General features: G+C 39.0%; 1 protein-coding gene across 3 annotated transcripts in view; it reads left to right on the forward strand.

Annotated features, from left to right (window-relative positions):
- The first annotated feature begins 2,255 nt into the window (after positions 1-2,255).
- LOC311290626 (leucine-rich repeat and fibronectin type III domain-containing protein 1-like protein) overlaps positions 2,256-25,211 on the forward strand; it is a 186,745-nt gene continuing 163,789 nt past the window's right edge. For all 3 annotated transcript variants that reach the window (XM_084409223.1, XM_084409222.1, XM_084409221.1), the window contains exon 1: positions 2,256-3,006. The gene's annotated coding sequence lies outside the window, so the exon portion shown is untranslated. The remainder of the gene's footprint in view (positions 3,007-25,211) is intronic.

The raw sequence follows: 25,211 nt of genomic DNA on the forward strand, positions 1-25,211 counted from the left end.
CTGTAACCTTCTAAAACTAGGAAGATGTTTTTCATGGAGATTTATTCCTCTCAACCGATTCATGCAGAGATGAATTGCTTTGCCATTACCATTTGTTTAAAGGGGAGGAAAAAGCCGTAAAGCAAAATTGGAAAGCACAGGAAGTCAGCAGATGGTTTCAGAAAACCTGATATGCATCCGTTTGTGTGGAGTTGACTATCTCAGTCAGTGTCAGCAGTTCGGGATTGGGATTCTCTCTCTCTCTCTCTCTGTCGGTGTATTAGATTTCAGGAACCTGTGCTATCTATGTGCATGCCATAACCAGATCTTCTCTAATCTCTGATAATGCTGCCAGCAACAGGAAAGATGAGCAGATTACCTGATAGACAGCGCAATTAACCATCATCCTCCGCTGTAATATTTTCTTCATCTCTTCTGCACTTTACCTGCTGTACTCTGAAATGCCATTTTATGTAACATTAGGTGAGACGCAAGCTTTCATTTCGGAGGAAATCGAGGCATGAGCGTAATATTCATATCCCAGTCAGGATCGCTATCTGCACCTCTTGGGCATCCGTCAAGGTTTTCATTATTATTTTATTTGCTTGTTTGTACTGTGTTCAGATGCCTTTCAGTTCAGGGACTGCAAACAGAAGATCTTAAAATAACCAACAGGCTTTGTTTTCCAGACATTTTAGGTCTGTCTAACACCTGACAAATCAGTTTCCAAACCAAATTCAAATACAAATATATAACTAAATTACTTGTTGTTGTATTTTTTTTCTCCATTACTTCATCAATGGATAATTGCTAGTTACTTCTTCTAAATTGTGACTTATTATTATTGTGACTCAGGAATTATTAAATAAATGACATCTAACCAGTTTTATATCTTTACATGTTTTTTTGTATCGTGCACTGTGCACTGTCCATTAACACAGGAATTAGTCAAATGAAAATAATTTTGAAATTATTATAACATTTCATATTCATATTTTTAAATGTAATATGTTCTTACTTAAATAGAACAGGCAGATTTATTTTCCCATTTATTAATGTATTTATCTGAGTGTTGTACCTCAATTTAATTTAATTTAATTTATTATTTTATTTTATTATATATTATTTTATTTTTGACCTGAAGGTTGTAGCCTACCTTATTTATTTATTTATTTATTTATTTATTTATTTATTTATTTATTTATTGTTTGTTTGTTTGTTTGTTTGTTTGTTTGTTTGTTTGTTTGTATTATTGGTTTGTTTGTTTATTTATTTTTTCATATATTCCATCTGAATGTTGTAGCCTACCTCAAACTAACATTTATTTGTTTGTTTGTTTGTTTTTATTTAGCCTGAGTGTTTTACCTGAAACTAAACAAATGTGGGATTACTTTTTTATTTAATTTGAGCTCAATTTGACCACAGCTAAAACACATTTTAGAGAATTGTAATGAAATAAATCCCAGTAAAACGTTAGCAAAAAAGCAATGTGTAGCCTACAGAGAATTAACTTTTTTTTATATATATATTTTTTTTTATACCTGAACACCAAACTTTCAACATTCCTTCATGAACCTTATGTAGCCCTGCCCCTTTTCATCGCTGCGCTACGATCTTGCGTATATGAATGAACGGCTCGTTTTAAAATCTTTCCGCTCTACTGACATTTGTTAAGACATCTGCTTTAAACATTACAAGCCTCATGACAACTTTCGTGAACTTTGCATTAAGTAAATCCACTTCAAAAGCTAATTACTGCAGAAATGTCATAGAAATATACAGAGCGACCGCAAAAACGGAAGTTCAAAGACAATAATCTAAAGATGGCGGCGCCCTCGTTTCTCTGGCGCATAAGGTCTGTATAGGAATGAGAATTCGCAGCACGTTTCCCAAATGAAAGATCCATTCCGTTCACGGGCTGTATTTGCTGTAATTTAAATGCAAGATCAGCCTCTAGAGCACACAGACCCCCGACCCCTCCCGCGCACGCGCACCCACACACTTTACACTGACTTCTGTTGCTTTAAAAGATCTTATGATAGTCTGTATAACCCACTGCTAAAGTAACCGCTTTGCATCTATACATTTTTGCTACAACATTATTTAGCATGTGTATTAAGCCGTTTTAACACTGCAAAGAAACCATCTACTGCAAATATATCAGGTTTTACTATCCTCATGGGGACAGATCCCCCCCCCCCCCCCTCTCTCTCTCTCTCTCTCTCTCTCTCTCTCTCTCTCTCACTCTCTCACACACACACACGCAAACGCGCACATTTGACGTCTCATCTGAAACTCATCTAATGCTTGCTACAAAACTAAAGAAGCATCTCAGGAACATTTGAATTATTGCAACATGTCAAGATAGCAGGATCTCGCGGACTCTGTCGGTGGGCAGCGCGAGGCGTGTCTGCGGCGCGTGGAGCGCGTTTCTCCTCACTCTCACACACACCACTCCCATTGCTGAACTGCAGAAACACTACGTCCTCTTCCACAGAGCTTCATTTATAACACGCGCAGCACGTTTCTCTCATCGGAGTCCCGGAGAGGAATAATTCATCGGAAGGCGACTTGGGATAATGTTTGGATATACTGGAGCCGAGGCGAGGACTTCCAGTGATTGCATGGATTAGATGATGTGCATACTGAACCACTTTGATAAATGTGTGCAGAACAAGTATGTTTCCGTGCATATGGCTGGGTTTTCAGCGGACTGAACGCCGTTTCCACTGTTTAATGTGATGTGGATACTTGTCAAGGACATCGTGCGTAATAAATGCATGCATCAGACGGCGATGCATCAGAGCTCGACAGAAGCCCAAGAAAACACTCTCGTTGCGCGCGCGCGTGTGTGTGTGTGATCGAGCCCGGTGGATTCGCGTGTGCTAAAGCGATGATCTTCAGCTGTCAACTCGTCGGAGAGTTCGTGCGCGCGCTCGGGCGGCTATAGGATCCTTCGGACCCGAAATCTGGAGAGCAAAGTTAGGTTGGATTCCGGGATCAAAAAAAAAACAACCCCAAAACAAGGTAGGCTTTTCCAGACTTGGTCTAAATGGCGCATTGTTATACACGAAAGACTGTATCTGTGACCTTTTCAGCGGCTAATGGATGAGAGTCGAGCTTGATCTCTCTTTTGTGGAAGGATGCGAGAAAAATTAGATTGATCCGGTGCATGCAAGGGAAAAAAAATGATGTGACGGTGTAAACGCTCGCGCTGTTATTTTAGCCTACACTCTTTATGCTTATTTTAAAATGCAAATTTCGCTTGAACGATTAGTTCAATGCAAGTGTCTGTATACTTGATTCAGGACCTCGGACAGCTCCCTGTTTGAGCCGAGGGGGAAGTCTTCTTCTCCCTGTGGATGCGTAACAAACACACACTTCTGGTTTAATTGAGATGATTTAAGAGCGTGCAATTGTGTGTGTCAGTTTCAAGTCAAGTGAATGCCTCTGATTGAAAGTGTGTTGTGTGCGAAGAGGTGCTTTGAAATGTTGAAATAATTGGTCTGCACTTTTCTTTTTTCCGTCTCACTCAACACAAAAAGCGAGCGAGCGAGTAGGACAAAGAGAGAAAGCCAGGTGAAATGATTGTGAAGGTCATATTTGACAGAAATCTAACATTCTCAGGAACTATGACCCTGAACTAGCACTGCTTTGCTCTGTTGCCATGTGACAGACAGCAGTGCTGCTGTGCATCCCAATACTGCTATTCCTCTCAGCCTAAAATAGATTGGCTGGCAAGTGGAGAATCACCAGTGGAGACTGCCGTTATTAGATATGAATCACAATCAGATTTCCCGAAATGAACTGATTTGACTTCATTGGCAGACTCATCTCTCTGTGTCCAGTATAATCGCTGTGTCACACCTAATAGATGTCTTATATCACGTGGAAACGTAATTACTGGCCTTTGTGTGTGTGTGTGTGTGTGTGTGTGTGTGGAAAAGAGACTGTGACTTTTCCTTTAATCTCTGTCAGAGAACAAAACAACAAGAATGACTAAATCCAAACATTCTACAAATATTCAAATATTAAAGGGTTTTGTCAAGTTTAATATTTTTAACCCATATTAGGGTAAAGGAAAATAATATTTTATTTTTATTTTTTTGCTCAAAGACTTTTTTTTTTTACCCTAATATGCATAGAAAAATGTTTTCTGTAAAAAAAAAACTAAACATGTCCATACTTTATTCAAGTCAAAATTATTATTCAATTTAATTATTTTAAATACACTCTGTACTACATGCATACTACATTAGACAGACACGAATCACTTTATACTTCGCTGGAGAAAACTTTGCTGGCATCTTCCTTCAGCTTGATTAGGACTGAGAATTGGCTTATGCTTTATTCTCATCATGGTAAGTTTTCACCAATATCATGTCTGTCATATTTCAGTCACGCATTGCACATATTACGATTGACGGTCTTGCTTCTGGCAGCTTGGTTAAATTTGGAGCTTGGAAAAAGGTCATCAATGAATGCATGCTTTCTGCACATTTTCATTGCTGTTGTTGGCATGTTTCAAGAACATTAGCTTCTCTCTCTCTCTCTCTCTCTCTCTCTCTCTCTCTCTCTCTCTCTCTCTCTCTCTCTCGGTCTGTAGTCAGTCAGTTCCCAGTCAGTATGACATGGCCGCTCTGTCGGCTCTCTGGGAATAAGAGGATGGGAGTCTGTTACTCTGGATGGGGCGACCCTGAGGCAAAGCAAGGCCTCTCTCATGCCTGTGTTCTGCCGGTGCCGTTACTCAGCCACCCGCACGCTTGGCCTGCTTGTGTGTGTGTGTGTGTGTGTGTGTGCTGCAGGGAAACTACAGGATCAAGGCGGATATGGGTTTGTTCTTTGGATGTGGGTCAATGACAGTGTGTTGATAATGCACAATGATGAAACTTTGCTGTAAAAACAAATCTCCATGGTGTGGAAGCTTATTTCTGCCATGCAATAAAAAGAAAAAAAGGCAATTGTGTAATTGTTTCTATCTCGCAATTTTTAAGAAAATTTCAGAATTGCAAGAAATAAAGTCACAATTACATTTTATTTTATTTTTCTGTAGCAAAAGCAAAAAAAAACAAAAAAACTGACCCCGCCCCTAGACCTACCCTTGACCCCGCCCCTAAACCTACCCCTGACCCCGCCCCTAAGCCTACCCCTGACCCCGACCCTAAACCTACCCTTGACCCCGCCCCTAAACCTACCCCTGACCCCGCCCCTAAGCCTACCCCTGACCCCGACCCTAAACCTACCCTTGACCCCGCCCCTAAACCTACCCCTGACCCCGCCCCTAAACCTACCCTTGACCCCGCCCCTAAACCTACCCTTGACCCCACCCCTAAACCTACCCCTGACCCCGCCCCTAAACCTACCCTTGACCCCACCCCTAAACCTACCCTTGACCCCACCCCTAAACCTACCCATCACGTGGGTATAGACAAATGTACAAGTGAGGCCAATTAGCCATCTTTTAATCACTCATACGAATTCGTACGAATTGGTCATGAGATAGTGTTGATATACTCACAACGATGAGAAAAAAAGTGAGAGTTTTGAGATAAAAAGTTTACCAATATCATAACCATATCAATTACCTTTTTATTATTTGACTATTTATTATAGTTTATTATTACTTTATTATTTAAAAAAAAAAAACCTGAATTGTAAGATGTAAACCCAGAATTCAGAGTAAAAAGTCACTATTGTGAGAAAAAACACATTTATTAAAAAGTCACATTTATCTTTTTACATGTTTTATTTTGTGTTGGAAACAAACAAACAAACAAAAACAGAATTACAAGATGTAAACTAAAAATTATGTCGGAAAAAAAATCCAAATTGTCAGATATAAACTCGAAATTGTGAGAAAAAAGTTAGAATTGAGAGATAAAATTTTGCAATTGGCTTGTATAATGTTTTTTCTGTCAGAAACAAGCTTCATTGCTTCCCTTTCCTTACTAAGCTGTAGTTTATCTTATTTATTCTACACAACACTGATCTCCTGTCATTCCAGCTTTCCTCTCTGTTTGGACACAGTTCATTCTCAGCTCTCCCAGAGTCAGTAACAATCTCTCTCCACTTTCATCTCGAACTTTTCCTGAAGTGCAAGCATGTTAATCGTGATGGTCAGACCACACTCGCCATTATACGGGATTCTTTGATCATAGTTCTCTGCTAATCTTGCGTCATGTGGACGTTATTTCTCTCCCCTCCCACTAAATAGCAGATGTATGTCAGCTGGAAAAATTACATATTTAAAGGTTGTTTTTCCAGTAAAAAAAGAAAGAAAAAAAATGAATGCCTTAGAATAGCTTGAATGTAACTCTACACCCTTGCTTCATTTAGTATATGCAGGACATGAATATGCAAATTAGCCCCGCCTCCACTCACTCACTCAGCTCAGAATGCCTGATCCACTCGCTCAACTTTACTGTAGTAAACGCTGCACAATGCCAAGTGGAAATACTGGTACTTACACTAATATGTTTGAACCAGAAACTGATTCAGATGAAGTGAAAGAGCGAATAATACAAGCTCGTCTACAAGTTAATATATAATCAGAATGATCATGCGCTTTATGTATTGCTCTCTAACGTCCGCCACATAACGGTAATTAATATGATTAGCCTCTGGCTTGACTGGATTATCAAACAGCTAATAATGAGTTGCTAATGTGACACAAACCATATTGTTGGCCGCCTCAGAGCTGTCTTCTAAACATCAGTATCCTCAGAAACACACTGAACAACTTAGAACGTCAGTAGAGAAAGGCATATAGTTCATCATAACATCATAATATACATAATTCACCCACTACATTGCTAAATGTACTCGATTTTTACATATATTTCGCTCCCATATGGTGGTGAAAACTATGAAAAACTCGTTTCCGCCACAGAATAAAATATTTTAAAAGATAAGAGTGACTTTTTATCTCACAATTGCGAGTTTATATCTCGCAATTCTGACATCTTTTCTCACAATTGTGTGTTATAAAGTCAGAATTGTGAGATAAAAACTCCAAATTCTAAGGAAAAAAGTCAGAGTTGGACTTTATAACTAGCAAATGTGAGTTTAAATCACAATTCTGAGAAAATATGTCAGAATTGCGAGATGTAAACTCACAATTGCGAGTTATAAAGTCCAGTTTTGAAGGAAAAAAGACGGATTTTTTTCCTCAGAATTTGGAGTTTATATCTCACAAATCTGACTTTATAACACACAGTTGTGAGTAAAGATGTCAGAATTGTGAGATAAAAAGTCTTTATTCTGTGGTGGAAAAAGCTTCCATAGAATACATATTTTTCATAAGATAAACAAACATCTTTACTATAGTAGACTTAACAGGAGTGTTTTCCCCCATTGCTCTTGTCAGAAGGAAGAGGTATTCTAATTAAATTCTAAATGTATTAAAATGTATTAAATTCTAATTAAATAAAGCATATTAAAAACACCACATAGATATATAAACAACATTAAAAACTTGATTTTCATTATTTAATATTATTTAATGGACCTGAACTAATAATGAACAGCTGTATTTTTTTAATAACTCACATGAACAAAAATGAATATATACTTTAAAAAATATATTACTAATTGTTAGTTACAATAAATGCATTGACTAATGTTAAATTTATTATTAAATGTATTAATTATTATAAAAAAATGTTTTACTTAAATATTTTTTAAATATATTATTTGTATTATTTTGTTAAAAAAGTATAATTTATATTATATTACAAACATATTGCTAATGTTAGGTAATTTAATTAAATAACGTTAACTAATGTAAAATGCTAGCATTGCAATTATTTAATAACCGTTTTGCAAGACCTATATCTCTGTATCAGAACATCGTATAGAGATGAGTTTTGGCTCTTTTGACTCATGCTAGCAAACAGCACTTCCAACATGCTACACATGCTAGCAGTGAATAGCTACATGCTAATAGCAATTAGTTAAGTGTTGAATCATGCCAAGATCATGCTAAGAACTCTATAAAAACTCCATAGTAACCATCTGTGACAACTACCAACCACCTAGTAACACCATATCAACCGCCCTCAATACCATAGCAACCCCCCAGAACACCCTAGCAACCGCCTAGCAACCACCCAGAACACCCTAGCAACCACCCAAAATACCCTAGCAACCGCCTAGCAACCACCCAAAAGACCCTAACAACCGCCTAGCAACCACCCAAAAGACCCTAGCAACCACCCAGAACAGCCTAGCAACCGCTTAGCAACCACCCAGAACACCCTAGCAACCACCCAAAATACCCTAGCAACCACCCAAAAGACCCTAGCAACCACCCAAAATACCCTAGCAACCACCCAAAACACCCTAGCAACCACCCAGAACACCCTAGCAACCACCTAGCAACCACCCAAAAGACCCTAGCAACCACCCAAAATATCCTAGCAACCACCCAAAACACCCTAGCAACCGCCTAGCAACCACCCAAAAGACCCTAGCAACCACCCAAAATATCCTAGCAACCACCCAAAACACCCTAGCAACCGCCTAGCAACCACCCAAAAGACCCTAGCAACCACCCAAAACACCCTAGCAACTGCCTAGCAACCACTCAAAAGACCCTAGCAACCACCCAAAAGACCCTAGCAACCACCCAAAAGACCCTAGCAACCACCCAAAACACCCTAGCAACTGCCTAGCAACCACCCAAAAGACCCTAGCAACCACCCAAAACATCCTAGCAACCACCCAAAACACCCTAGCAACTGCCTAGCAACCACTCAAAAGACCCTAGCAACCACCCAAAAGACCCTAGCAACCACCCAGAAAACCCTAGCAACCGCCTAGCAACCACCCAGAATACCCTAGCAACCACCTAGAACACCCTAGCAACCGCCCAAAATACCCTAGCAACCACCCAAAAGACCTTAGCAACCACCCAGGACACCCTAGCAACCACCTAGCAACCACCCAGAACACCCTAGCAACCGCCCAAAATACCCTAAAAAATACATTAGGAACCACCCAGAACACCCTAGCAACCTTTGCGGCCCAAACTTTCTCAAGCCAACTTAAAGTTTGTCTCGACGAACTTTCGCATCTAGTTTATATTATATTACAAACATATTGCTAATGTTAGGTAATTTAATTAAATAACGTTAACTAATGTAAAATGCTAGCATTGCAATTATTTAAAAAAATATATATATATAATATTTTTTTATTTTATAATATTATTATACGTTTTTAAAATTTTGTTTTTAATTACTTTAATACAAAATATATGTTATATTAATAATACAAACAAATGCCGTTTAAATAATGGCATGCTGCTGGTATATATAGTAAGAATAAAGTGAACAGCACAATATGCAGCAGATCTGTATGTTTGCATGTACACTGCTAGATAGTCCAGTCATTTTAAGCCAAAATGGGGGTCAACCTTGAACAAATTGCAACAGAAGCAAACTCAACTGATTCTGTATCCTCAATATGTCCTGAGTAAGGAAAAACAAAGCCCTGAAGAATCCCATTAGGCTGGTTTCTAAAGTACTTCGTCCTGCCTCTGTGTATTAATGCTCATGGGTAGCCTAAATGGCCTCCATTCAGACCTTAACATTAAGTATTTTACTGTTACATGTCAACAAGATTCAACAAGACATTTTCACCCGGCTATACCCAATGTTTAGATCTGTTGTGGTATTTATGCAAATTAGCGCATACGTAATTAGATTATGCACAGTTTGTCCATGTTAACAAACAATTTCAAAAAAGCATTTTTTGTTTGTCTTGATGTAAGTAATCAGCTCAGTAATGTTCATGGTGATATCTAAAGGTAATTTTTTTTACTCTATTCACGTGAGAAGAAGAATGAATAGGCTATATTTGGGTCTTTTTCTAAACTTTCCCCTAATGGGATTCTTCTGGGCTTTTTTTTTTTTTTCTTACTCAGGACATATTGAGGATACAAAATCAGTTGAGTTTGCTTTTTTCATAAAATGACTGGACTAATAGGCCTGGGACACATCAGATGTTCTTCATGCACTTAAGACAGTCTTTTTGAGCAAGACGTGCATTTTCAGCCCCGTTACCGCGAGGCAGTGAGCGCACACTTCACAGAGCATGCATGAACATATGCATGTGAGCGTTCAGTGTCAGACATGATGCTGCAGAAGGAAAGATACGGTGCATTTTCTATTTTAACACTAAAGAAATGGCACTTTTGGCATCGCTGATATCACATACAAGGTTTACGGCCGTATAGTGAAGCATGCGTCATCCATCCATTCATTCTCCCATCTCTTGTTTTAATGTCCTGTTCTTCTTCCACAGTGTTCCTCTCTTCTTGCAGTCCTCTGCCTGGGGGACTCGCTCTCTCTCTTTCTTCTGCTGATCATTTGTTCATGCATCTGCAGTGTAAACACTGCTCTCTCACTCCGCACTCTGCACAAGGGTCTGCAATGGTGAACACTAATAGCTAATGCCTGTGGGAGGAACACACACTGTGTGTAATGCCAGTGCATGGCAGAGGGAAGGGTGGTTGTCTTTGAATGTCTACTCAGCTAAACACCAACCAATTATCTCAATCACTGTTGTGTGAACAGGAGTTAATAATAGACCATCTCAAACTTTAACAGTCAAGCATGTGCACACGTTTAATGTTGGATACCTCTTCCTTCTGACAAGAGCAATGGGGGAAAACACTCCTGTTAAGTCTACTGTAGTAAAGATGTTTTGTTTTTTTCTTATGAAAAATATACTTTTTAACCTTATTTTACTATAAAGTTACATTTATTTTATGGAAGCTTGTTTCCGCCACAAAAAAAAAAAAAAGAAAAAAAAAAGAAAGAAAGGTAATTGCGACTTTTATCTCACAATTCTGACTTTTTTTCTCACAACTGTGTGTTATAAAGTCAGAATTGTGAGATATAAACTCGCAATTGCAAGTTATAAAGTACAATTCTGACTTTTTTTCTCAGAATTTGGGGTTTATATCTCACAATTCTGACTTTATAACCAAGAAATGCGAGTTTATATTTCACAATTTTGACTTTATAACACGTAATTGTGAGAAAAGATGTCAGAATTGCGCGATATAAACTTGCAATTGTGAGATAAAAAGTCACAATTATCTTTTAAAATATTTTATTCTGTGGCGGAAACAAGCTTTTCATAGTTTTCACCACCATATGGCAGCAAGGTAACCTTTTTACTTGACTTTTTTAGTGCTAAAATGACACACACACACATGTACAGTGCAGGTTTGAGAGAGCGATCTCTGCGTGCCTTTGGTTCCAGCACGTGTCTTCTCCCTGGATTTCAATGACTTTATCATTCTCTGTCCGCCTCTGTGATCTGAATACATAAAGCGAAGGCATGCAAGAATTGCTCACGCTCGAACAAAATATCCACATTTAGCTCTTTGATTAAAACATAATGACGTGTTTGAAGTTAATGTTCTGAAATCTTCATATAGAGAATATCTTAATGCATGACCGGGCATGATTGGTTCTTCCACGGAAGTATTTACTCACAATCACAGTTCGCTCCATATATGAAATGCATTCAATAATGCAGAGAATTTTTCATAATGTCTGTATTATTCATACGTCATATTGAGTTATTACAGAATGCAATACATTTGTGGGATGATAGTAGTAAACAAGAAAATGAAGGGTCAAACTTTCCATGCAGTGCAAAGCAAAAGTGACAAATGGAATAAATCTGTTCTCGGTCCCGAACATCTCGTGTTGGTTGTGTCTGGTTATTCTCTGCTTATATACATGATTTCTGCTCCTCCTGTTGAAGTGGTGATGTGTTTGGACTGACTGTTGGTGACAGAGAGATGTTTATTAATGCATCGTGCTACAGTAAGTGTGTTTGTGATAGACAGGTCTCTTTGCAGAGAGTGTGTGAATCCTTCCTCTCATGTATAGTCGATCAACACAGCGTTTGCTATAAGCTGCTTTGGAAAATGTCAATTGAGCTTTATAGTGTTGGATTAAAGGCAATTAATAAGGATCAGGTTACATGCTTACAGCTACAATGAAGAATGCATTAAGTTCACAATCATAAAATGAACACAAAGTAAACCCTACTTTAAAGAGGTCTTGATATGCTTTTTTACACATTCATCTTTCTTTAGCGTGTGTAAATGTTGCTGTTTGAGCATTAAAAAGGTTTCCCTCCAGCGGGAGTTCTTCTCTATATCAGTGTCAGTGTTTCTGAAACGCCTCCATTGTAGTCTTGAGTTTCTCCCGGGAACGAACACGTCACAATATTCCTCATTTAAATAATTAATATGCAGAATAAAGGGGCGGGGCCTGGTTGAGTTAGTTAGTAGTGTGTTAAACTGGTGGTTATGGTAAGGGGCGGGACATTCCCCAAACACACTCAAAGCGCTCGACCAATCACAACACACTGCTCCAGCCGACCAATCAGAGCACAGTGTGCTTCTAAGAAGGAGGGGCTGCAACAATGTCAAGTATAAGAGAAATAATGAACATTCAAGCATGAAAACCTGTTCTAGTAGAGCCTGAAAACAAAGACTTAACAGTAGTACAATAATTACATTCATTAGCTTTATTGTAACTGTCCAATCTATTTTTGAACAATATTATTGTGAATAAGGACTCTTTTACAAGAAACATAAGCTGTAACAGAAGCTTAATGGCTTATAATTATGTCCTGCATTAATGCACAGTGCTTTGAATCTTCATCGTGTTTGCAACATTTGTCTTCAAAGTCAAAGATCTGCAGCTCATGTTTGCGAGGGACTGAGATTTCGACCGCACACAACGTGCCGCAAAAGCCTCTTGCCAAAAATAGCCAATCGATCTTCTTCTCAGCATTTGATTACCTCACTTCCTGTGTCTTTAGAACGTCTCTCTCCTCTATACAGCAGAAGGAGGTTTATTTCATCTAGTCTAACAGATGAGACAAATTCATAATCATTAGACAAGGAAGGGTGTCGGGAAAGGAGTGGGAAGCATGGGTTTTATTTTGTATTTGTATTTGTATTTATTTATAAAGCATCTTCCAGGCTATACAGTAGCTCCTACATTACAAATGACCAAAACAGCTCTACATAACACATGATCGAGAACAAAACAAGATAAACAATAAAAAAGCACAACACGCATTAAAAGAGTGACTTAAAATGCAAGAGAGAACAAGTGAGATTTTAGACGAAACCTAAAACTGTTTAATGTTGGGAAGATCTAACAGATAAGGGTAGTCGTTCCATAATCTCAGAACAGCGAAAGCGAGATCACCCTTGGATTTAAGACGAACTCGTGGGATAGTTAACACCTAACCCTAACCCTAACGAGCTCCACCAAGTATTCTGGAGCCACACCATAAACTGCTTTAAAAACATATAGTCAAATCTCGTAATGAATCCTATATTGTACTGGTACCCAGCCCAATGCGGATTAATATGATCTGTCTTCTTTGCATTCATAAGCAATCTTACAGCAGCGTTTTGAAGTAACTGGAGACGTGCGATATGCGGATGACGAGTCCCAAGGTAAATGGAATTGCAGTAATCTAACCGTGAAAAGATAAAAGCATGAATTATACTTTTTTCCAAATCACACGTCGCATGTTTATGATGCCAGATACAATGAAGTGGAGCGTGCGGTGATAATTGACGAAGATGTGGTGACTATGACAACAGACATGGCCATTATCGTTATGACAGCGATGTTTTGGATGATATTTAGATTAGCCTTTATGAATCAGAAAAGGTTTAGTTGGGGCGTTTTTGAAAAGGATTCTGAGAAAAGACAAATACTTGATTTCAATCTTAAGTTTGTACTCCCATATATTACAGAATCCACCATTCATTAGGTGTGATTTTTATTTTTTATGATTTATCGGCGCACATCATTATTGTTTTAATAATCTTGAATCAGAATAACAGTGACATCTCTTCTCTTCTCTGATGACGAGGGCGGGGCAACCTGTCACTCACATGAGATCAGCCAATAGCAAACCACAACCATCCAATCAATTCCTCACAGACAAAATCAAGCCCCGCCCACCTTTGTTCTTGTTCCAGAAGCTTTTCACTCGGATATACGTCACAATTGGGAAGAAAAGACCGTTCCATGATGACTTTCAGAAAGAGGAAAGGTGCAAGTGGCTTTTTGTGTCAAACATGAAGTTGGTTTGTGAAATAAAGAGATCTGATAGATGCACATAAGAATGAGACAGGGTTGATTTGTCTGGCTGCTTTACAACCATTTGATTATTAAAGCCATTAGGCGACACAGATGGTTATTAGGTGAGAAGATCATTTGTATGTGGACATGTGCTGTTAAGCATTAATATTTTATGACTAATTAAAAATGCATTGATAAGGGCTTTCATTTACTGATTTTTCCCCCTTTATTGTTTGTGTGCTCCTAACAGACTGTCAGATTGTTTCGGCTCATTAGAAGCAGCTAATAGCATTTTGCTCATGGCTTCATCGCTCTCCGACTCTCTGGCCAAGGTCAAAGTGTCTTTTGGTTGCAGGGTTGAGTTAATGGACCTACTTAACCCGGCCGTGTTGGGGAAGAGGACGGCGTTCACACAGAGTTACTGGCTTGGCTTTCTTTGAGCATCTCCCATTGTGATCATGCTGAAATCAATGCAACAGACACAGCGTTGTGAATAATAGGCTATAGGCTTACTCCGCACACTTATAGCGGATTGATATTGTCATTATTTGAACGAACTACACGGAAAGAAATATGAAGTCTAGTTTACAAATGAATAACATATTCACACAGTCATTATAGAGATTGCATCAGCTCTTGGTTATTAAAGGAGAGTAAATGCAATTGCTTACTATGCTGCTCATCCATGACTGGCTTCGTATTCTGAGCATGTCGTGAATAGCTGTCGCATTAGCAGCATTCAGCTGGGCAGGACATTGTGCTTCACTTTCAAGCTTTCATTGTCATTATTTATGATGCAGACTTTGTATTTCTTCTTTTCACATTAGACTGAGATTCAGAGAAGCAGGAACTCTTTTATCGCTAGTACAATGTCCCGACATGACTTTAGTCTTCACAAAAGAAAGATTTTCCACAACATTTCATAAGTCATGTGAGTCAGCAAGTGGTGAAATCTCTTGTAAGCGGATTGGTCTTGGCAAATGTTTAGCGTCTGCCATGGACGTCTCTGCTACAGACCTAATGAACTCTGGCAACAGAGTAAATCAGTAAAAATCCTGACAGACGCTGCTGTAGGGAATAAAGCTTATTCTGTTTAGACTTTGACATCAAGGTCAACGGAACGACGAAGACATTTTTGACCAACCCGCACACAGACGGACTTCTAACTTCCACACCTGTCGACTTTACCTGTTCATCTTGAAGATAAGATTAAAATACTAGTTGACCATTTTTTTATTTGTTATTTTTTCAGTGATAATGCAGTTGCTAAAGCATGAAAAAATACTTAATTATACACAGTATTCAACATTTGAAGTGGATCAAAACCTTTCATCAAAGTTATATTTTGAACAAAACCTGTTCTTGTCTTAGGACAACGTTGATGAACTTTTTTAGTTTTTTAGACTTTTTCATGAGGTCAGGTTTTTCACAAGGACAATATTTATGTGAAATACTTCTTATGTTTTATAGATATGTGAATGTATAAATGTTTAGACATTTTTTGAAAAATTCGGTCAGGCATGTTTCTGGTATTTTGCACAATTTCATCGACTTAAATTATTTGTAAAAAATATCCGTAAAATAGACTAAACCGATTGACAGTGTAGTCTTTTTTATTATGACAGATAGTTAAAAATAGACTGAAATGGATGACTATGATATTATAAAGTGCTCTGTCAAATGGTTACTGCTCTGGGTCTGGCATGGACTGCTATACTTGTTCTGAGACACCACTTTTTAAAAAATTCAAAGCATTAAAGGTTCCCTCAAATCTAGAAAAAGACACTCATATACTATTTAGCCTTGTGACAGGAGAGACTAATGGACCTCTCTTTTCTCTCCTCTGCGATGACACTAACTCTGGGCAGAGAACTGCAGGCCACTACTGTGGACTCACTGGGAATTATACTTTAATTCTTAAAGGAACAGTTCACCCATAAATGAAATGTGTTTATAATCACTTCTAGAAAACACTCACCCCCAAGTGACTCGTCATTACAAACCCATACACAATCATCTTTACTGCTTCAAGGACTGAAACACCATAAAAGTAGTCCATGTCTTCTGAAGCAATACATTTTGTCAGCAGCAGTGGAGGGCAAGTTATATGACTTTGAATAACCCTTGTGAAAAATAAGTATGCTTGAAGGTGCAGTTAGCGATTTCTGAGAAACGCTGTAGAAAGTGGATCGGACAGAGCAGCAAAACACACTTTTTGGCCAATCAGCAGTAGGGGGCGTGTCCACTCATGATGAGGGTGGAGAGAGAGTGAGCCAATCAGCAGTAGGGGTGTGTCCACTCATGATGGGGGAGGAGAGAGAGTGAGCCAATCAGCAGTAGGGGGCATGTCCAATTATGATGGGGGAGTAGAGAGAGTGAGCCAATCAGCAGTAGGGGGCGTGTCCACTCAAGATGGGGGAGGAGAGAGAGTGAGCCAATCATCAGTAGGGGGCGTGTCCACTCAAGATGGGGGAGGAGAGAGAGTGAGCCAATCATCAGTAGGGGGCATGTCCAATCATGATGGGGGAGGAGAGAGAGTGAGCCAATCAGCAGTAGGGGGCGTGTCCACTCCAGATGGGGAAGAAGACAGAGTGATCCATTTAGCAGTAGGGGGTGTGTCTACTCATGATGAGGGTGGAGACAGAGTGATCTAATATGCAGTAGGGGGCATTTCCATTCAAGATGGGGGAGGAGACAGAGGAGAGAGTGAGCCAATCATCAGTAGGGGGCGTGTCCAATTATGATGGGGAGGAGAGAGAGTGAGCCAATCAGCAGTAGGGGGAGTGTCCACAAATGATGGGGGAGGAGAGATTTTCAAGTAATTATATAAAAATACACTTAACACGTGGGTCAAAAAGCATGTTTAAAAATTGCATTTATTGTACATTTAAACTATGATATATTTTTATTTAATTGTAAATAACACACAGTTAAGTGTCTGAAAACATGACATCAGTTCACACTTAAGTATATTATCTCCATAATAAGTACTGTTTTTTAAAGTATGTACGCGTGCTTCTTTTACACAAGGTATCGTACAAAAGTCATATGGACCTTTTGTGTTGCAGGTTTGGAGTGGTATGAGGGTATTTAAATTTTTTGGAGAAGAACTGTTCTTCTAATCTTACATTTGTACTTTGCTCTGTGCAGACACATGAAGTGATCACTGATCTCCACATCTCACTGTCTTTGCAAAAGTCTGGAACTTCTGAAAGAGCCGATTAGAACAGGAACTTTCACTTCTTTGAACTTCACTTGTCTTGTCTTCATCCACATGCTGTTCATTTGCTCAGTATCCTTTAACACATAAAATCACTTTTAATCTAGCCAAATCATTATAGAGTTATTAAACTTTGAATGCACCCAGTAGTAAATTATTACTGCTTTCATTATCTTCTTTATCAGTTTGCGCATTCAGCTAATATCTGTGAATAATTTTAATACCCCTCAAAATGACTGTCCTGAGTGATATTCTCAAGTAATTAACTCTGACTTTTTATTGCCTCTTTAGTCTGATCAAAGACTCTGAATGGATTCATTTGTGTGTATAAGCACACAAGGCTAATAACATCAGGACGGGATTAATAGAACGAGAGAGTGAAGGAGGAATGAACGAGGCGATTCTGCTTTAGGCACTGCTTATACTGTTTTGAGTCTTATAACCTAAATGTTACATAATGTGAAGCCATTTATGTACTAATGCCAGAATTATCGATTGTATTTTCTGATAAATGCAAACAGAGATAAACCGTCTAGCTTTTATTTTGGCAGAAAACTGCAAGAAGACCTTTTTAGTCAACATGAAACAGAAGTTGCACTAGTCTTTTCTTCCCTATAATGCCGTATATCCGAGTGAAAAGCTTCTGGAACAAGATCAAATGTGGGTGGGGCTTGATTTTGTCTGTGGGGAATTGATTGGCTGGTTGTGGTTTGCTATTGGCTGATCTCATGTGAGTGACAGGTTGCCCCGCCCTCGTCATCAGAGAAGAGAAGAGATGTCACTGTTATTCTGATTCAAGATTACCAGGAACATGAATTTAAAACAATTATGATGTGCACCGATAAATAATTTAGAATAAACACTGCAATATTCCATAGAGAATAAGAACTGTCCATTTTGATTTCACTGTGACTTTTGGGCTCGTTAGTAACATCTAATGAATGTTGTATTCTGTAATAGTACAGAAGTATAAACTTAAGATTGAAATCAAGTATTTGTCTTGTCTCAGAATCCTTTTCAAAAACGCCCCAACTAAACCTTTTCTGATTCATAAAGGCTAATCTAAATATCATCCAAAACATCGCTGTCATAATGGCCATGTCTGTTGTCATAGTCACCACATCTTCGTCAATTATTATCTGATTCAAGATTACCAAGAACATGCATTTAAAACAACAATGATGTGCACATAAAAATCATATTTAATCGACAATGCAATATTCCCAAAAAAAAAAAAAAAAAAAAAAACTGTTTGAAATTATGCGAAATATGTGAAAATAAAGCGTATCTGGCACACATTGCATGTTAAACCTGAGTCAGACTGTGAAGTGCTCGTTTTACATGCTGCAACACAGTGACGCGCTTCACTCTGAAACACGCAGCGGTGAACTATAGAGCTGGTAAGTCCCGCCCCTTCCGTAAAACCCCGCTGGACCTCTAGGTTGAAAAATCGTCAATGCAAGTCAATGGGAGAAAATAATTATTTTCTGGTCCCGTTTGAAATGCGCCATGAATGTGAACATATGTTGTCTGTAAATGTTTTATATAATCTTTCATGTTACGAGTTTGACAGTATATGGTATGATTCTTCGGCTAGCAGTTGTGGAAAAGACGTAACGAGAAAGACTACATGTCGCCTATGTGACGTCACCCCATAAAGTTGACTTACCCGTGGTTTTCGCCAACCTCAACGATTTTGTCCTCTCCCTGAAAGAAGGCGGTGAAGTGCACCAAAGACACAGTCATGTTTAGCGGGATCCGTGAGCTAGTGTCCGTGTGCTAGTGGTGGTGGCGTTTCAAAGGCGTCGAAAGCAGCGAAGAGTTGTAGTCCACAAAGTGCTCTCACACAAAGTCTAACCGTATCAAACTTCTACCCGCTAAATTGTAGCATTCTTTACACGAAAGATTATATGAAAAATTCACAGACAACATATGTTCACATTCATGGCGCAATTCAAACGGGACCAGAAAATAATTATTTTCTCCCATTCACTTGCATTGACGATTTTTCAACCTAGAGGTCCAGCGGGGTTAGCGAAGGGGGTGGGACTTACCAGCTCTATACACTTATATATTATAACGCACAGTTTGGTGTGTATGAACTTGCTGTCGTAGAGAAGAGTGAGCGAGAAAGCACAGCTAGTGATGGTGTAGCAAAATGATTATTACACATTAGTACATGATTATGGGATATATAAAGCATTGGAGATTGAATGTCCATCAAAAATAACTGTATGAAGACATACTATATCTTTAATATAAAACTACTCACAGCATGAGTATCGTTTATGCCTGTTCTGCATATTTTGGCCCAAATATATTAGCACAGAACATCCCCCTAAAAAAGTGTGTGGATTCTGTCTGGACCTGCTTATGAAAGAGAAAGATCGTCTGGGTTTGTTTGTGTGTGTGTGTGTGTGTGTTTCATCCTCTGTAATTTGGCACTTGATATATTCCCTATAAAAGGGATCCTCATGAATTTTTCATTTAGGACGCAGTGTGGCATGCTGGGTGATGATGCTAGGCAGAGTGCTAGCATGGCACAGCAAAACCTGCTTTAAACGGTAATTGCTACGATTGATCAAAGCATTGATCCGTTATTGCTTACATTTCCTGAGTCTTTGCGGCTCAAGGAATTTAATGTGCCCTTTCTCCAGAGCTTCTTCAGATCAGAACATTAGCATACCAAGCTCCCATGCTAGGCCCTCAATACATATCACATCTAATTGGTGCTTGACACAGAGACACGCACACGTGCACGGTCCTGTGCTCATCCAAAAATAGATATAATAACCATCAGTACACTCGGCGGCCTTGTGAAATGTTTCATTTGCACACACAACTCTTTGTAGGAGACGCACACATTCCCTCACACACAGGCAAACCGAGTGGTAATCGATCAGGAGTATCGCAGTCGGCGCTCGCTGTGGAAGTGAGATTGCAGTGATTAGATTTCTGTCGGACGCCCTCGTGTTCTGCACTCAGAGAAGTCACATGCGCTCCCGCTGGTCTACACATGTGGGTGACGACAACAAACACAACACATTCCAGCAACACGGTGCACTTTGGTCTTTAAAGCTTTGGAGGCACAGATCATGTGACATTTCTTTTTGAAATCTAAATCCAGTCAAAGGTTGGCAAAAGATTTGTTTTTGTTTTATGTTGGAATGAAACTCAAATTGTGTCTTTTCTTCCCTATTGTGATTGTATATCATGTCGATCACGTGACACTGAAGACAGTAATGATGCTGAAAATGTAGCTTTAAACGCAGGAATACATTACATTTTACTATATGAAGAGTTCTGTGCCATCTGAAATTTTCTTCTAGAATGATCATTTTTATCAAGCTCGTATATTTAAGGTCAATAATTTCACTTAAATGGCAATGCAAATTACCTATTAATTGTCATTTAAGTGAAATTACTTAACTTTAATATACGAGCTTTATAAAAATGATCATTCTAGAAGAAAATTTCAGTTGGCACTTAGAGGCTTTTGCATCTGAACTCTTCATATATTCACATAGAAAATGGCTGTTTTGAATAGAAATAATATTTCACAATATTACAGTTTTTTTTTTTTTTTTTTTATCAAATGAATGCAGCCTTTTTTTTTCATTTTTTTTTTTTTAGATTATTCCAAACTTTTTTTAACAACTTGTGGCCCAATTCTTTACCTTGCTCTCTGAAATGCTTTCGCTCACAGCTGCAGTTCCACCCAAATAAAGAAATAAGTCGGGTGAGCTTGAACGTGCTCTCACGGGAGCCCGCTGTTCCTGGACGGTAAGAGAAACATTTTAAGTGTTTATCTGCATTTAGTGTTTCCTAAGGCCACCAGTGCTCTGTTTTCAAAATGATATGCATGAAGATCCTGTACTGTGTGTGTCTGGCACAGCTGGCACGGATTCACTGATGAAATATTCATTGGAGTTTGGCAAATATGATTTCAAGGCCAAATTACTTTTTTTTAAAAGCCACTTTATTTTTATTGTAAATTAATGTAATTCCTTCCTTCTTTATATAATGGTTTCAGAATTGATTCTGGCATCATGGATAAATAAAAACAGAAATACAACTTTATGGTTATTGTGTTTTTATGGCGATGTGAGGCTTTCAAGGGAAACAATAGTCCATTAACAACAGAGTCAACAGCTTGCCATCCGATCCACACCTACAGAAAGAGGCCATTTCCAAACGCCTTGACAATTCACTGTTCGATCTACACCTTCGCAGACACCTAAACCCCATCACACGTCCCTTCGGCCGAGGGCTCAGCTGAGCACTTTTCACACCCTCAAAATCAATTTCACCATGCCTGCAATGAAAAACAATCCAAGGCTTCATTGCCACAGTTGTGTTTTGCTTAGACTCCCCTGAGAATGTGCAGCATTTGAAAGGCAGATACTCATAAAGGTGATGATATCTGAATGCAGTCTGAGAGAAATCATGTGATGTCTTTAGCTGGTCAATGTTTACTAGGCCTTACGAAACACTGTAACAATGCATCACTCAATCATTATGTTATTGTAACATCTCTGTTCTTTTCAGCCTTGTTTTATGCTTTCTCTAAACGAAAGTTGTTATTAAACATTAGAATGATTTCTGAAGGATCATGTGACACTGAAGACTGAGACACTGAGTAATGATGCTGAAAATTCAGCTTTGATCACAGGAATAAATTACACTTTACAATATATTCACATAGAAAACAGCTATTTTAAACTATCTTAAATATTACTGTTTTTACTGTATTTTTGATCAAAGTAATCCAGCCTTGATGAGCAGAAGATACTTCTTTTTTAATTTAGATATTTTTGAAAATTGTTACTATTGCATCTTTGTTGCATTAGTCTTGTCAGAATAATTCCTGCAATTCTTAAATTAGCTTGAAAATTGATCAGAATCCCCATCGGATTGCAAGGAAGTTGTTTCAAACACTCGCTGGTGTTTAAAAAGTGAGTTTTGAGCTGAAAATAGTTGAAAATGTTTTAAAAGTTGAAGTTAGCTGGTAACCTGATATAATATCATGGGTAATGTACCCACTTTGGACCAAGGTATTCTGCGGGTCACAAACCCCTGGCCGTTGGCCCAGATGAGGCCCATATGAGGCCCATATGAGGCCTAGATGAGGCCCAGTTGAGGCCCAGTTGAGGCCCAGATGAGGCCTAGATGAGGCCCAGATGAGGCCCAGTTGAGGCCCAGATGAGGCCTAGATGAGGCCCAGTTGAGGCCCAGATGAGGCCTAGATGAGGCCCAGATGAGGCCCATATGAGGCCTAGATGAGGCCCAGTTGAGGCCCAGATGAGGCCTAGATGAGGCCCAGATGAGGCCCAGTTGAGGCCCAGATGAGGCCTAGATGAGGCCCAGTTGAGGCCCAGATGAGGCCTAGATGAGGCCCAGATGAGGCCTAGATGAGGTCCAGATGAGGTCCAGTTGAGGCCCAGATGAGGCCCAGTTGAGGCCCAGATGAGGCCTGATCAAGCCCTGGAACTGACAGTGGAAACGCGACTGGTCCTGGCAAGCACTAGCTTTTTGCACTAGCTTTTTGACAGTGGAAACACGGCTATTGAAAAGATCTGACTCAAATAATTTGTTCACAAACCCTGACTGCTTGTCTCAAAGAGAACTAGTGTGGATGCCAAGTTTTTGTTTTTAATTAATAATGACTTAAAATCCAGTGTCTTGCACAAAGACTAGGAATATAGCACACGTTCAATGGAGTGCTTTTATGATACTTTTATGATGTTTTTCATCTTTTTTTGGAGTCTAAAAGCTTCAGTATCCGTTCATTGCATGGAAAAGAACTAGTGAAAAGCCTCCAGAGATTTGCCTTTGGTCTTCTATAGAAGAAAGAAAGTAGTTTGGGTTTAAAGTGGTTAAAAAATTGAATTGCAAATTGCATCTTTGGCTCCACTTTTACTTAAAAAATGAATGGCAGCAGTTCAAACTGAGTTTTCAGTTTCACTGGGTTGAAATTTCACTGTGAGATTATATGTGCTCAACACAGAAATATTAGAGCGCGTCAAGTGTTTTCTTTAAATGCTATGTCTCTAAAAATAATACTAATAATAATGTATGTAATTTCAGTTAACTAAAATACATAACAAAGGCATCCTCCGTCTTCGGTAGACGTCTCGCGTCTGGTTCATGTCTCTGCCTGAGAGCTTGAGTTTTGTTTCTGTCAGATCGTAAATGAGCCATTCTCTGTGATTATTGAGTGACTCCATGATATTGCAGCCTGATAGACAGTTACAGTTCTTTTTTTACTTGGTTTGTTTCACAGAACCATCTCAGATGTGTCAGTATGCAACACACACACACACACTTATCGCGTTTGAACGGCTGGATAAAGAAATTGTCACCGTTAGAACGTGTTCATGCTGAAATTCACACATGCATATCTTCCCGAAGTGAAAAATGCAAACAACAGTCAAAGCGCTCATTCGAAATATGCAAAATATCATCATGCCTAATTTATCACGTTTTCACATGATGAATATTTTTAGCCATCACGTTTGGGTAATTATGTGCTTGATTGCGATTAGAATTAATATTTCAGAATAAGCGCTGGACTGGATTGAGGAGAGATTTGGACAAACGGCTCTGGCTGGATGTTGCCCGAGGTAATGTGAAATAATCTTGTTACACTTTCTCATCTTCTCTTCAGAAATATCTCACACTCGTTTTTCTCTCGCTGATCTCCGGGCCTCAGCTTTGACTAAATCGCTCGCATTAGACATTCAGCTTCAGCCAATCGAACCTGCTCCTTTATACCCATCAGACAGAGCTGTGTCTCTACAGATAACACGGAGGGCCATTCCTTCTGAACCGATGTGGCATGTACCACCTTATAGCCATCCTCGGAGAGACAGACAGGTTTCGGGAGAGGATCCAGTGTGCACCAGTGCAAGACCCTGTCGAACTGAACTGGGTTGGTGCGAGGCGATCGCGGACCCTCGGGTGCGATTCTCCATTAATGCATTTTCTGTGTCGCTTCTGCTCTGTTAGAGGCAGAGATTGCATTGAATGGAGAAAAAGGACATGTGTTATTCTGAGCTCGCGTGCATTTCCTTACACACACGCCTTGGGCGAACACACTCCTCTGAGCGGTTTTACTTTAATGAGAGAACGGGGGGATTGAGATGTGCTCAATCAGGATGTTGAATCTCATCATTCTCGTATTTGTAGTCAAATAAACTATGTAATAAAATCCCAATTACACTCTTCTCAGAGTTGAGGAAACTCGGGTGTTGTGATTCCTCTCTTCGAACTTACTGGAAGTGAGAGGAACCCGTGTGGCTCATGGATCAATGCTCATGGTAACAGGCTAAATCACCTTTCCGGCATTCGACTGGTCATTGCAGAGTATTATCTATCGACCGTGAAAAATAGACATGAAGACTTCCTGCAACTGTGATCTTTGATATGTTTTCAGTACAAAAAGCACCTGGCTCAGAAGGAGAGCGCGAGGGCCGTTTGTTTCAGCTGGAATACAATGATAGTTGGAGATGTGGCGTAGCGGATGGTGCTCATGTGATCGATGTGGGTTTGGATCCAGCTCGCGACATTCTTAGCTCCCATTCCCTTCTTCTTCTTTGCATAATTACCTGTTCTTTCTCTGGCAACAAATTATAATTTTTTTTATTATTATTATAATTTTTATTATTATTATTAAGCCTATGCAATTTTTTTGTGTCTCAATTTCCAGTAAAAATGATACAAACTGCCTGTAAACTTAAAAAAAAAAAAAAAAAATTGAAAACTGAAATTGCATAAGATACCAAGAATAATATATACACCAATGGGGTAAGAAATCTAAAATTAATTTAAGGTTAAATTATATATATTAGGTTAGGTTAGGTAGTTTTATTTCA

The sequence above is a fragment of the Rutilus rutilus genome (genome assembly GCF_951802725.1).
Source record: "Rutilus rutilus genome assembly, chromosome: 5".
Taxonomy (NCBI): Eukaryota; Metazoa; Chordata; class Actinopteri; order Cypriniformes; family Leuciscidae; genus Rutilus; species Rutilus rutilus.